Here is a 15,139-nt window from a genome sequence, read left to right on the forward strand (position 1 = left end):
CAAGGTCTCATCCTGGCTTCCTCCATGCCTAGTTACCACTTGCAGGGTGATGCCAACAGACCTTCCAGTCCCAAGTCTCCCCAAATCTGTCCCTCCTGAGTTCTTAACTTCCAGACACTCAGACTTTTCCCCTCTGGTTCATCACCCTCAGAGATGTGAAACCAGCCCCCCTGATACCAGCTTACTTTGGTCCCCACACTCCACACACTTGGCACAATAGAGACCTGCTTGGGGTAAAAATAAACAAGAGGTTTATTTACAAAAAACCCCCACAGACTCAAAGATGAAATAGTAAGGGAGAGCAAACGTGTACAAGTTACACAGAAAATAAGCATAAAGACGCAAACTCAGGCTTTACACCCTTTTCTAAGGGTATGTCTACACTGGAAACTTCAAAGCGCTGCCACAGGAATGCTCCCGCGGCAGCGCTTTGAAGTGCGAGTGTGGTCGTGCGTGAGCGCTGGGAGAGCTCACGAGGGGATTAGCTCCGAGCGCTGGGAGCCGCGCCTGTCTACACTAGCGTTTTAAAGCGCTTGGACTTGCTGCGCTCAGGGGGGTGATTTTTCTCCTCCCTGAGCCAGCAAGTTAGAGCGCTATAAAATGTAAGTGTGGACAAGCCCTAATACAAGTTACCTATTGCCTTTGAACAGTTTTCCAGAGGGATCTAGAATTTTGCAGACAGCTTCCCGACTCTACAGGCTGTCCCTCAGTTTCTGGATGCCTTTCACTTCAAATCCCTTCCATTTTAAAAATGTTTGTAGGTTGTTTTTTTTCCTTCAGTCTCTAAAGATACTCAAAGTGGGGAAATCCCCAATTCTCTCAGTGTCTTTCCATTAACTTTAATGGCCCATCATTGTCTTTTCCTGTGTTGTACAATGGATCATTACCTGAGTTTGGTTTTGTGTAAATATCTGGCTTGTGGGGGGTGTCTCTCCCTGTCTGATCACTCACTGCCCTGCTATGAGGTGGAGTCAAAGTTTTGAGCACAGTTCTCTTATACACAAATACATACATTCATAACGATTGAATATATATTTATATGTGTGTGTGTGTGATTTTTAAGTTTAAAACATTACAAGCTTTCATAAAGACCTTACTCAATAACACATTATACACACAGTATACAATCAGTTGATTCAATGCTTATTCTTAGGGGTTCAAACTCCCTGTTCTCCCTTTGCGGTGTCGGGACCCTGATTGTCACATCCCCACCTCCCCATGTGAGGTCTTGCAACAGTCTTTGCAACAGGGTCCCTTCTCTCAGGAGGATTCAGGGTTTTTGGAGCCCTTTTACATTTTAGCCCTTTTATGCAGTGTAAAGTGGTTGTAGCAGAGGTCGAAATCTTACCCATAGGATATGATTATGATCTCACTTGTAAATCAGCAATAATTTCACTCCATTGCAGTAAATGGAATTACACAGGTGTAAAACAGGTATGAGATCAAAATCAGCCCCTTAAACAAAATGTTTTTAAAATCTATCATTTCTCCTCTCTCATTAACAATGTCCTCGTGAAATGGTAGAAAGCACAAAGGTAAGAGTTAAGCAGATCTTCCTATTTAAAATACCACGAAAATGACACATGCCTGGACTTGAACAGCAGTTCCTCTCCCAAGTCTAGTACTTTAACCTAACTACTAACAGCCAGAATATGGTCCTTTAAGGCACTTTGCCCTCCCTTGTTAACAGGGCTGGGATTACAGAGACAACATTCCTTCTCTACAAGGAATCGCTCTGTGTAGAATGAAAGCCTGTAAGCACAAATGCACTGACATAAATATGATGAAATAACTCAAGGATACATAATTGTTTAAAAAAAATAGAATGGGCAAACCTGCTATTACATGGCAACCCTCCGCCCAAGCCAAACAAACAACTGCGCTAAGCTGACCCGTTATACATGGGTATTGAATTGCTATGCATCCATCATTGTGGCACTTTAAAGACTAATAGAACATCCTGAACAATAGGCAAGTAGCAGTGAAAGACTACAAAAAGGTGTAAAAGCAACTCAAAAGAAGTCAGAAACATGAACTTAAAAAACCTAAATAAGAGAAAAACATGCGAGAAGGGCTGTTATAATGTTCATGCTTCAATCACATTCACCTATTTCTCAGTCATGCAATTTGCTGTCATCTGCAGATGCACATTGGCTTGACAGTCACTATGCAAGCATTATTAGTAAGTACAGATTTTATTTTTAGTAATAGGAACCTTGATAAGATTATATGTAAAGACTCCCTTTCCCATCGCAATGACAAGATTCATGAACAATTTCTGCATAAAGGATGACTACAAAAGAGGTCTGTCAGCATTTTACCATGAACTCAAGGACTACTCTGGGAATACGTACCGGCTTTTGAAAGCTATAAATAGTAACATCTGTAGAGAAAAATAAGGGCCTGTCTTATAATTCCACTGGAGAACACAGGGATCGGAGCCACATTCTGGACTGAAGTCAATGTCATAAGGAAGTTCAGAATTTGGCCCAGAAAAGTTCTGGGAGGTACAGAGTGGGAAAACGATAGATACTTAGCAGAAAAAAAGTTTCCACCCTTCCTAAATAAAGAGTCTTTGTTGGCATACATACCTGGTGAAGCAGAAGGATGGGCAAGCATCCATGTGTGAGATTCACTTTCAGTATAAAAAAAATGACCCTACATCTTTGCCTTGACACCAATATATATTTTTGGCTTGCTAATTTCTACACTTCATAGGAAAGAATGATGAAAATACTGGCCTCTAATATAAGCCAAAATATTTCAGTGAGTTCAGCTGAAACTTTAATAATCGTGAACCAGTAGCCTACAGTACAATACTGGAAAACTGGAACAATCAACAGTCTGTTACTGAAAGGAAAACTTGCTTTAAATAGAGGGTTAGAGATGACTATATTTAAGTTTCTATACACAGAGGGTGGTCTTTGAGAGGAAAGATTGATACTTTAATGGTTCAGTGTGCAGAGACCCTGTTGTGCCCACCTGCACTGTGTGTAATTTGTGGGGGAAGAAAATCTTGCCTTTGTTCCTCTTGGTCTCTTCTTATCCGTCACAACCATTAGGGCAAAAAAGAGAGTGAAGTTAAAAGGACTCATAAATATTGTGAGCCTGGGCTCAATACCTCCCAACTCCTTTTAAAATCTGTGAGTTTTCTGAGGCTCAAAGGATCAGGTGTTGTGTGAATACTTCATTTTTCTGCATTGAATGGGCCAAATTCCAAACCAGAGTAATTAGCTATAACATTTCTGATCCAATCCTATAGGGATTCTACTTCCATGGGTTTCACTCAGGCCCACATTTTCAAAAAAGGCCACTATTTTTATGTTCCCAATTTGAGATTAGTATAAATTCAGACATTGTAGACACGACTGCCAATTAATGTATTTCAATACTCTAGCTAACCCCTATGTGTTTCCTAAATGTAAAATGGCTAAGAGCTATGGAGAGAATTACAGCAAACTTAGAAATACTGCAGAATTTATCTGAAGAAAGGTTTGAAAAATTTAAATAAAGTATTATTACAATACAAAATGACTTCAAAGAGGAAAAGAAAGAAAAAGAAGAAATGATACAGCCTGCATTACATTGGGAACCCCAGGAGAAGAGAGCCTATATGAGGAAGGAAGGGAGAGCAGGGCCTGGTTCCCCCACTAACTAGCCCCTGGACTCCGCAAACGGCCACAGTGGCCTGTCTCCTCCTCTGAGGGCATCACATGTAGAAGGAGATCCTGCCACCTCCTGGGAAGGGTGGAGAAAGAGATGGTCTAGGCTGCCCACAGACCCAGCCTATAGTCCTAGTAGTCCATTCGCCCTTCTTCCCCTTCCCTTTCCCCATCCCAGGGAAGAATTAACCTTTTGTGGGCCCAGTGCCAAACATATTTGTGGTCCCCCATGGGGCAATAGAGCATGGCATGGGGGGGATGGGGGGCGATCTCCAGAACCAGGGGCCGTCCAAGGGCATGGCATGGCAGGGGTGGCCCCGCTCCACCCAGCCCAGTGTGAGGGCACTATTTACAAACCGGCAGTTGCCAGACGCACAATGGTCCGCCCGGCCCTGTGCTGCCAGCATGCCCTTTCCCCTCGGGGGTGGGCGCATGCTGTCCCACACATCCCCACTCCCCAACACTGGAACACCCCCCTGATTCCCTATGGCCAGAACCCCCCCAGACCCTGCCACAGATGCACAGCACTCTGCACACCACCACCCCTGCCCAGCGCCCCTCTGCCCACAGCCCCACCACAGCTGCCCAGTACTCCACACAGAACCCCCACTCCCTAGTGCCCCAACACAGAGAGATCTTCCCCGCCCCCTCACAGCCCAGCACCCACACTTCAGCCCCTCCAGAGACCCACTCCCCGCCTCCCGGCCGCACTCACCGGCCCTCTGGTAGGCGACTGTGTCTGCCGGGCTGAGCCGCCAGTGCAGTCAGGGCAGGTCCCAGAGCAGGGAATCACTCCGGCCCCTCGGGAGTGGTGTGATCAGCCAAGCCAGGGCCTGCCTCGGCCAGGCTCCCTCAGGACCCACTTGCCTGGAGGGTCCCAGGCAAGTTCCCACGCCCCCCTCCCCAACTGGCAGAGACTTGCCAGGCTTCTGCACCAGTCCCAGGCAGCTCGGCTCCAGGGAGACAGGTGGGGCCTCACAGGTGGTGGGAAGCAGAGACTGCCAGGAGCCAGAGGTGCACTGGGGTCCGGCCAGGAGGCAGAGAGAAGCCGATGGGTGGGGTCACGGGGTGGAGAGGAGCCCTCAGCTGGCCAATGGGCAGGCTGAGAAAAGCAAGTGGTGAGCGGAGGGGGTGGGAGCCAGTGGGCTGGTGGGGTCTTAGGGCACAGTGCAAGCACAGCAGGCCAGGGCCCCCTTCTGAGCATGGGCCCGGCTCCATGGCGCCAGTGGCGCCATTGTAAGCCCGACACTGCCCATCCCCAGGGGTTAACAGTCTTCTCATGCTGCCAGCTAATGTGAATCCTGTAGCTCCAGTTGCTGTAGTGCTGAAGGTTCAGGGTTCAGACTCTACTGGTGATTCATAAAGTGGGGATTGTTAAAGTTTTACATATCAGAATTTGTTTTTACTCTTTTCCTTTTTAAAAAAAAAGTATATACAAAAGAGCTATGTTAAAAGAATGTTGTTTAGAATGCAAGATCAAGCAGTTGAAAGTTAAGAAATGCCAGAATTTAGACTCTTTGTGCAATTTTAATTCTGTCCCTTTGTGTATAAGCATAATTAAACACTTTTTTGTGACATGGTCACATATTGTTTTTTCCACAGGACCCCTGCCTCATTCTGCTCACAGTGCAACTGTGGGCCACATCCCGTACTCTTTGCATGACCAATATTCCCCAGGCAATTTTGTGTGCACAAGTGATGCTGAATTGGGGGTCTGTTTCCCGCCCCCCCTGCTACTGTACTGTTGATTGCCTTATATTAACTTCAGTAAAATACTGGTAACTAAAAATCATTTTAAAATGTATGAATAATTGTGAATGGAGTTCATTTTGAAAGGCTTCTGGCTCACACAGCTGCAAATTGTGTGACCTATCAAGGATTTGATAGGAAAAAGTTGCCATGGGAATTGTAATGCATTGTTCAGAGAGCTGACTTCAGCTTTCATTGTTGTACTCTGATTATAGCTTTTGTTTCACTGTAAAGTACAGTTATTAAATGCCAGCCTGGAACAAAGATGTATTTACATGCAAGGACTGAGTTCAAATGCATTCTATTTTTAGAGATGTCACTGCTCTAAGCTAGGAAAAGCTTTTCTTTATTACTACTTTGGACTACATTAAATATTTCAGTAGAAATGATTGTGTTTAGAGCGGAAGCAGATTATCATTAAAACTAGTTAAACATCATTATTGGAAACTGTTATTGGTCACTGGCGTCTAGTGGCTTCCAAAAGCTTTGTTGTAAGGTCTGAATTTATAAGCCTTCTGTATTAGAGCGAGAGAGAGACACTTGCATGTGATCAGACTGTTCATTTCTTAATTACTGGCTCCTCCCATTATATTCATGAAAAATAAGAGCTCTTCAGTCATTGACACTGGGAAAAAATCAGTTTTATTGTCAATGAAAACAATAGCAGAGAGACTATTGAAACAAGGTGTATTTGTATGGATGACTGTACTATCTGATGCTGTATAGTGTGTAGCCAGTAAATTAATATGATATAAAATTAGAGTAGATTTCACAAAGGCACATAATATGGGCACCCATCCTGCAATTGACTTCATATAGATGGACTCCTTTGAAGTAAATTTGTAGTCAATTTTGAAGTAATTTAAGTCAGTGGTTCCATATAAGCATAGGAGTTGGCATACATGGAATCAATTGCCAGATTGGAACCCCAAATTTCATATAGTGTATGCCACACTCCATATTTTTTGCTAGTAGATTTTTTAGTACTAGGGGAGAGTAATTTTACAGTAAATGGTAAATTACTTTGTAAAATGGGATTATTAAATATGACTGGACTATTAAGTCAAAATAACTTGAATTTGATTATTTAAATTTGTTAGTCTCTAAGGTGCCACAAGTACTCCTGTTATTTTTGTTGAATTTGATTATGTCAGTCCAGGATGAAAAGGGAACAAATCACAGGGCTGCCAAAAACAGGGAAAGAAGTATGGTGGTCTGAGCATAGTTCTGAGAGCCAAGAGCTCCTGCATTCTAACAGTGACTCTGATAAGGTCTGACTCAAAGCCCATTGAAGTCAATGAGAGTCTTTCCATTGACTGCAGTAGGCTTTGGATCAGACCTGAATTGACTCTGTGATCTTGTCTCTGACCCTGGCTCCTGAAAATTCTCTGCCTCAGCTCCCCATCTAGAAAATGAGGTTAATAATATATTTACTGTAACTATTGGTGCCTTTTATCATGTGACTGTGGCCTGGAATTAAGAAGCATATTTTTATCACCACTAATGTGTCACACCATTATTGCACATAGATGCTTCACCTGATTGTCTTGAGGATGAATGGATGTTTATATCATGCAATGCTTTAAAGATAAAAAGTGTTATATTAATGCTAAGTATTACAATTGGAATTTGCTGTTAAACATACTGTGAAAGAACCTGTGGTAAGATCTGAAACCATGTCAATATTTCCTAATTCTCTCCCTCCATATGAATTAATATGGTGAGGCAGGGAGATCTCCAGGAAACTAGCATTTCTGCAGTTTTTTAGATTGTAAAACTTTTGTAGTGGGCATTGTCATTTACTACATATTTGAACAGTGTCTATCATAATGGAGCCTCAACCTTGTTGAGGCCTCTAGGTGATCTGGCAACATAAATGTTAATTATAATATTGAGTGATGCCAACTCTCATGATTTGATCATGAGTCTTGTGATAGTATATGTTTTTCTTAAAGCCCTGGCTCCTGAAATCAGGTAATTTATGACCATCTCAGGTTTCATTTTAAAGAAGGAAAGGTTATAGTCATCATGGTTGCAGAGGAAAGCCCAAAAAAGTTACCAAATGCCCATAAACCAGAAGACAAATAATTTTTTTAAAAATATCTGTAAAATCTCATGATTTTTAAGCCAATCTGATGATTTTGGGATACGACTCATGATTTTTGAACTCCTAAAGTTGGTAATACTGACCACCTGAGCATTGTGATACCATCATCCAATACTAGTAATATGGCTGATGTGTCTTCACATGAAGAGTCACCATTATTCCAGTGTTAGTATCCAGTGATTTCTTGTGTGTGTGTGCTGCAGCAGGAGACAAATGGAGATTTTATTAATGAGAAGAAGTCAGTCACCAGGATTCTCATTGTATTATATATGCAATGACTATTTATACTATAACTGTTCATAGGAAAAATGACTAGAGCAAATTTACAATTTTTCTAAGAGCAGCCCAACCCAAGTTGGGGGACACTACTATTTACCTCTCTCCATTCTGAAAACTGACCATTTATACCTACCCTTTGTTTCCTATCTTTTAACCAGTTACCAATCCATGAGAGCACCTTTCCTCTTATCCCGTGGCAGCTTACTACTTTGCGTAAGAGCCTTGGTGAAGGACCTTGTCAAAGGCTTTCTGAAAATCTAAGTACACTATATCCACTGGATCCCCTTGGTCCACATGCTTGTTGATCCCCTCAATAGTCTCTAAATGACAGAAAACATCAACTATCAAATTATTGTGCATTAATATCTGTTATACAGCACTTTACAATTTGAAAGCATTTTCTGATTTGTAATATAACACAACAGTGTGACCCCACAGAGATGAGGGCTAGGGTGACCAGATAGCAAGTATGAAAAATCAGGACAAGAGGTGGGGGGTAATATATATTGGGACTATCCCTATAAAACCGGAACATCTGGTCACCCTAGGAGGGGCTGTAGCACGCCGTGAGTCATAATGATCCAATTGACAGCAGTGGCCAGTCAGAGACAACAGGCCTCAGTAGGCTGTGCAGCATCCAAATCTGAGCTATGGCTCTACAAAGAAGTTGCTTCCCAGCATGCAAAGCCCTTCCCTAAAGCCTCCTCGAGGTAAGGCTCTGTACAGCTTTTTTCTCTATACATCTACACATCCATTAAAAAGGAATTTCTGTCACTTGTTCTCAAGCCGTACGCCTTCCAGTTCCAGTACAGAGGTGAAGCCCTGTGGAGACCATGGGTGTCAAAACAAGCAAGGCCTTGCCCTCGTCCAATACAGAAATGTGGTCCTGGCCGTAAAGTACGTCTAGACTGTTGCCAACTTTCATGATTTTGCTTATGTGAGAATGTCAGCTTTCATTTAACATAATCAATGCCCTGCCCCTGCACCTGGGAAGAAAAGCTTGGAAATGGGAACCTTAATCAGCTCGAAAACCTCCAGGCAAAAAAACAACAACCCCAGAATTTACTATTTTTAGAATCTCATGTTTGTGCGGCCAATTCATTATTCAGGAGACTTGCCTCGTGATTTTTGGACACTAGGGATTGGCCGCACTCAGCAAGCGTGCCGCGGGGTTACCACCACGCAGGCGCCTTAGCCCTGCCGTTCGACGCACCGAGACTACAAATCCCAGAATGCAATGCTCCACTTTTCTCTCAGTGGCTAGAGCTCAGCGGGATTGCCCTTCTAGAGACTACACGTCCCACGATGCTTTGCGGCCTATGGCCTATCCCCTCCCGCCCTGCGTTGACCAATACCTTTAGGAGAACGGCTTTCCCTGTGCTTCTAGGCGGCCTGATTGGAGGTGATGGGTTGAGAGGGGGGGCTATTGGCGCATGCGCAGTGGTCGAGGTCCAGTTGCTCTCCCATTGCCGCTGTTTGTGCGGGAAACGAATAAAGTTTTTTCATTAAAAAAAAAAAAAAAAAAAGCATCAGTCAGCCGGCGGCGCTGCGCTGGGCCGGGCCGGGCCGGGCTGCTGCGCTGTGCGCGGAGTGGGCGAGGCGGCGGCGGCGGCTCTCAGAGGGGAGCCGCGCTGTGTGCTGCCCCCTTCTCTCTCCGGACCTGCCCTGGACTCCAGTGAGTAGCAGCCGCCCGGGAGGGGCCGGGCTGGGCTTCCCCAAGCAGAGGCTCCCCGAGGGCGGGAAGGGGTGTGGGTGGTGGGGACGGGGCCCCCGTGTGCGGAGGTGGGGGTAGGGCCCAGCGGTGGGGCGTGGGGGGCAGTGGGAGATGTGGCAAGATGGGCGGGTGAGGGGATGGCAGGAGTGGGAGGTGAGGGCTATTTGTGGGGGCATTTGCGGGTATGGGGCTGGGGGGCGTGGGGCAGAGGGCTGAGCTGTAGTTGAGGGCGTGGTGCGGGGTGGGGAGTTGAGGAGTATTTGGGGTGTGGTGGAGCAGGGGCATTTCGGGGTGTAGTGAATGGGTGGGGGCATTTGTGGCTGTAGTGCGGGGGCAGAGAGGTATTTGAGGGTGGGGTATGGGGCAGCGGATGAAAGGTATTTCTGGGTATGGTGCATGGTTGGGGCACAGGGGAGAGGGGTCGGGGGTGTAGTGTCTGGGTGGGAGCATTTGGGGGTGAGGTGTGGGGGCAGAGGGGTATTTCTGAGCGTGGTGAGGAGGGGGTTGAAAGAGGACCAGAGTGTGGGGCGGTGGAGCAGGGGGCATTTCAGGGTGTAGTGAATGGGTGGGGGCGTTTGGAGCTGTAGTGTGGGGGCAGAGGGGTATTTGAGGGTGTGGTGTAGGGGCAGTGGATGAAAGGTATTTCTGGACATGGTGCCTGGATGGGGCAGAGGGGTGAGAGGTCGGAAGTGTAGTGTCTGGGTGGGAGTATTTGGGCATGAGGTGTGGGGGATATTTGAGGGTATGGTGTGGGGCACAGAGGTGTATTTCTGAGTGTGGTGAGCAGAGTGTGGGTGGTGTGGAGATATCCAAGGTATGGGGACACCTTTGTGTGGCTGGAGGGAGTTTATTTTTACTGCTGGGCAAAATACTTTATTTTACTATTCAGTCTTGTGAAGAAAGGCATTGTTTTCTAGTAGCTTTATGGTATGAGAAGTGTTTCAGGCTCACTCTTACAATCACTGCTTTGGTGAGGGTTTTCAAAGTGACTTTACCCTGGGGAAAACTTATGCATTTATGGTATAATTAACCTGGTAAGCATATGAGACTCTAACAACCCCAGGGGTAAGAGGCTGATCTCATTTTTCTTTGCAACTTGTGTCTTCTGAATATGACACGAACTCTGATGTTATCTACTTTGAAGTACATGCTGGCTGGTCTGTGTGTGAGAGAGAGGTATGCATACTGGGATCAAATCATGTAGCTTTTCAAAATTTTACATATATGTATTATATTTGCATTTGACATTGAAATCTCAAACTGCAGTTTAAAGATCAGATGAAAATTGTGGTTATGACTCATTGAATTTCCAGATTGATGTAGCTTTGAAGGGGTTGGCCTTTGCATGGACCTGTCTTACATTAGGAAAAAACTTTTCTTTAGTATGACTGGCAGACTGGCAAGACAATCCTGTGGTTAAGACATGGTATTGTGACTTGATTGGAATCTGGGCTGATTATTTAGCTAAGCAAAATATCTATGAATGGATGATGCATTTACCTGCCTGTTTGACTGTAGGTAAAGTCTGGCTGTAAAACTATAACTAATCTAATTTTATTTACAATTTAAGATAACAAGCATATAGATTTCAATTTTGTTGGAATTTTACAATATAGTTAAGTAGTCAGAATAAGAAAGCATATATGACAGCCTGAATAAACATAGTACAAAACTTTCCTAAAAAGCATGTAGTACCTGTTGACATTCCTGGAAAGAAAATGCTGTCCCATTCAAACTGCTTTTTTTTTTTTCTTTTCCCTTTCAAGGCTCCATCTACAAGGGAACTAAACCATGAAAGTCAAACTGTTTTTAAAACAGTTGTGCTTGATCTTTATTGTCCAGACACACCATTTTGGTGTAAACCATTTAAACAAATGCTATTCAGTTCCAAGTGTGGATGAGGTTTTAGTAGTTATTGCATTTATTAGAATTTGATAATGGTATTGTGAAGATTGTTCAGTTGCTTATGCAAAACTAAACTTAAGGTAAAAGCATTAGTTTTTAGATTCTCTTCATTTAGATTTTGTCCACGAGTAAATTAATCCCAAAAGCATAGTCACTTCCAAAGATATTAGTAAGCCATTATACTTGTATTGAAGTCAACTGCACCATATCTGCTTTGTCACTGGATTATTGCGCTCATTATATGAACTTTGTAGTCCTTTTTAATGAAGAGATAAGTTTATATTCTTTGCCTTGTTCTATGCACTGCTAAATAATATATTTTATGCTGGAAGACAGAGCTATATTTGAACAAACAGTTTTGACCACACAAGTGGAAGCAATAGCTTTGCACAATTAAGTCACAATGTGAATCTGTTGTATTTGTCTACTTCCGTTTTATAGACTTAAGCTACACTTTACCACAGTGCAGCACAAAAAGCTGTCTGAGATGAGGCTTTGCTCTGTAACTTCCAATTGTTGTATGATTAAAGGTAAAACTGGTCTTGGTTGATTTTACTGATTGTCATAAACTAAATTATTATAACACATTTTTAACTGTGAGTTTATCTGCAATGTCTGAGATTTGAAAGCTAGTTTTCATTTTAATTAAGGTAGGGCCCATGTCTATACTTATTTTGTCCATCAGTTGATTTCTCCCCCTGACCCCCTTCCCTCCCCAACCAATGGGCTTTCAGTTCATTCTGAACTATATTCAACAGTCTGCAAAGACAGTATTAAGACTTTGGTTAGGATTATTCCTTTCAATTATGCTGTGGGTTTTGAGCCTGTAATTTTTGACAAATTAAAGGGGTACCCTCTGGAAATCTAGTAACTTCCAAAAAGTGAGTGAAAAGTAGTAGCAGATACTTCACCTGTCCCTGTGACTCCCTACCAACTGTTATGGCTTTGAAACCTCTCTCTCTCTCTCTCTATATATATATATGAGATGACAGAGGCATAACTGACAGTACAGGGGAGACTGTGAACTTGACAGTATCTTATATACAGTCATTTACACTAAGTAAACAAGCAGAAAAGAAAAACTATATTAAACTGGAAAAGACTAAGAAAACATTTATCTTCAATATAACAATAGTAAGATAAATAAAGGTTGGACAGGTGTGGTTTTAAAAAACTTGATACTGTTTGTGTTAGCAGCAACTAGGTGGGTCAATAATTGGATGGGAGACGTCTCAGGCTACGTCTACACTACTGGGGTAAGTAGACCTACGCTACTCAACTCCAGGTACATGAATAACGTAGCTGGAGTCAACGTACCTTAGGTCGAGTTACTACGGGGTCTACACTGCGGGGGGTCAACGGGAGAGTTTTTCCTGTCGACTTACCTTACTCTTCTCATTGGGGTGTAGAGTACAGGGGTCAACTGGAGAGAGATCTGCTGTTGATTTGGGGGGGTCTTCACTAGACCCGCTAAATTGAAATTGATCCACTGGTGGTCAGAACGTTGATCCTGGCTGTAGTGTAGATGTAGCCTCAGAAACACTTCTGTGCTACAGAAAATGATGATTCAGTAGTTGTCGCTATTCCCTGTGAATCAGTACTGAACTAATGCCTCAGCATGGTGTTAGGGAGAACTATATTGTTGGAGTCTGCTTGGGCTAAAACTTTACAGTTTATGGTCCTTGTGTTGCTTTTGCTGCTGTTAATGATCTCTAAGACCTTTCGTTATTGGTTTTTACCGATTATTTATTTATTTATTTTTTTAATAAAAAATTCCCAGATTTTTGAAAAAGCCAGTATTTGGGTTTTACTGTTTTTTGTTTGTTTTTTAAACGTGAATTTTGGCTTTTTTGGAACCCAGGAATTGTCCACAGGGGAAGCGAACAGGGCTGAAGGAGTAAGGAGGGGGCGCTGTCCTGCAAGAGGGCCAGTACTCAAAAAGGTGCAGCCTTCTGCTCCGTACCGACCTTGGCCCTTCAGCGCAGTCCCATTCACTTCCCTTGTCCAGAGTGGGAGCAAGATGAGCAGGGAGCTGGGTCCTGGCAGCTGAGGTGGCCTGACTGCTGCATGGAGCAGAAGGCTTCCTCGGCTGTCTCATAATGCGTACCCCCTCACATCGGCTGTCCTTTTTCTGTTTTTACCAATTTTCTACTGTTTTTTACATTTTTTGAATAAAAGCTGATAAATTCCCAGCAAATTTTAAAAAAATTAAACCAGAAATGAAGGGGTTTAAAGATCACTCAGCATTATTGTACAAGTGTAGAAGTGTTACCTTGGGTAAAAATCCAACTTACCTAAAGTCACTCTGGTAGTTTTAGTAGAAAAATGTATTCTTTGTTTCTTATTTTAAGCTGGTGTGTTCCTCTGTGTTATTACAGTTGGGTTGTTAACTTCATCCACCTCTAGATATCTCCAAGGAAATCTTTCATCAGTATAAATTTGTGAAGAATCTTGGGATATTTTAGAATAGACAGTGCAATGTAAATAAAAGACTTAGTGGCATGCAGGTATGTAACAATTGATTATAATATATATGGTGATACTGCATAGGCTTAAATGTTTGAGATGGTGAAAAATTGCTACTTCCAATAGTAAAGGCTAATTGCAAAGTTGTAGGTGGTGGTCTATTAATTTTGTAATAAAAATAAACTGCTGATGTCCCTATCAAGCCATGGGGAAAATTGAGTCAAAGGTATGAAAAAAATGACTGTCTTTTTATTCCCTGGCTTAATTATTAATTGTAAAAGGGAAAAGCATGACGGGGGGAGGGGAGGGAAGGGAGGAGAGGAGAGGCTATTCAAGTGCAGGCTGTGACTTTTCTTAGTAGCTCTGACTGGATTACAAAAGGAGAGGAGGTTTTGTCACCAGAATAATAAAGGGTGACTATACCACAGGATAAATATATAATAAGCCAACAGAACAATTTTTGTAGATTGGTAGTATAGGAAAAGTTTAGGGCATCGCCTATATGCATAAAAAGTCTCTTCATTTAATAGAGAATGAAATGCTGGTTATAGTAGTGCCAAGCACATCAAACATTCAAAATTTAGTGTATTGCTAAAAACTCCATGACTGTCTCTAAATTGTTACTTCAAGTTTTTGGGGCCCGGTTTTGCAGAACTGATGATGCACATAACAGCAAACAGTTTCTTCAGCAAGCCAGGAACTTTGTGGAAAATCAATAAATCTTACAGCAAGGAAACTTTTCAGCCTGTGGAAGTGTGCACTTTCTTTGATTCCAACAATCTGTCAAAATAATAGTCTGTCAGCGTTTGACTTTAACAGTAGCTTGTGATGAGAGACAGTGTCTTTTCTGTAAAACTGTTTGATGAATAATTAGCATAATATAAAAATATCTTTATAAAGGTCAAGTGGAGTTTGGAGCCCCACAAATCCTTGTTCTTAGTTGTCTTATAGATCTATGAGAACACACAGTATAATTAATTCACGATCCTTAATGCCAAAAATGTGGTAGCTCAGATATTTGCTGCCTAGAATATAACTACTATTGTACAAAATGGAGAAATAGTTAAAATATCGTCACTAAGATCCAAATTATGCTGGCAGTCTGAAAATAATCCATGCTTCAAGTTTTTTATAACTGAAGTATAATTAAACATCTCTGGAAACTGATGGGTAGCAATCTTTTTCAAAAGTGAATGAGCTTAGATTAGACCTATAACAATAAATAGCAGAATCCTAGTGACTATGGTCAGACATGCA

The 15,139-nt window shown here is 42.7% G+C and overlaps 1 protein-coding gene across 1 annotated transcript in view; it reads left to right on the forward strand.

The window, feature by feature from the left end:
* Positions 1-9,402: 9,402 nt before the first annotated feature.
* PLEKHA1 (pleckstrin homology domain containing A1) overlaps positions 9,403-15,139 on the forward strand; it is an 84,637-nt gene continuing 78,900 nt past the window's right edge. Inside the window, exon 1 of the mRNA XM_065407403.1 lies at positions 9,403-9,472. The gene's annotated coding sequence lies outside the window, so the exon portion shown is untranslated. The remainder of the gene's footprint in view (positions 9,473-15,139) is intronic.

This window comes from Emys orbicularis, chromosome 7 (assembly GCF_028017835.1).
Source record: "Emys orbicularis isolate rEmyOrb1 chromosome 7, rEmyOrb1.hap1, whole genome shotgun sequence".
In the NCBI taxonomy this organism is placed as follows: Eukaryota; Metazoa; Chordata; order Testudines; family Emydidae; genus Emys; species Emys orbicularis.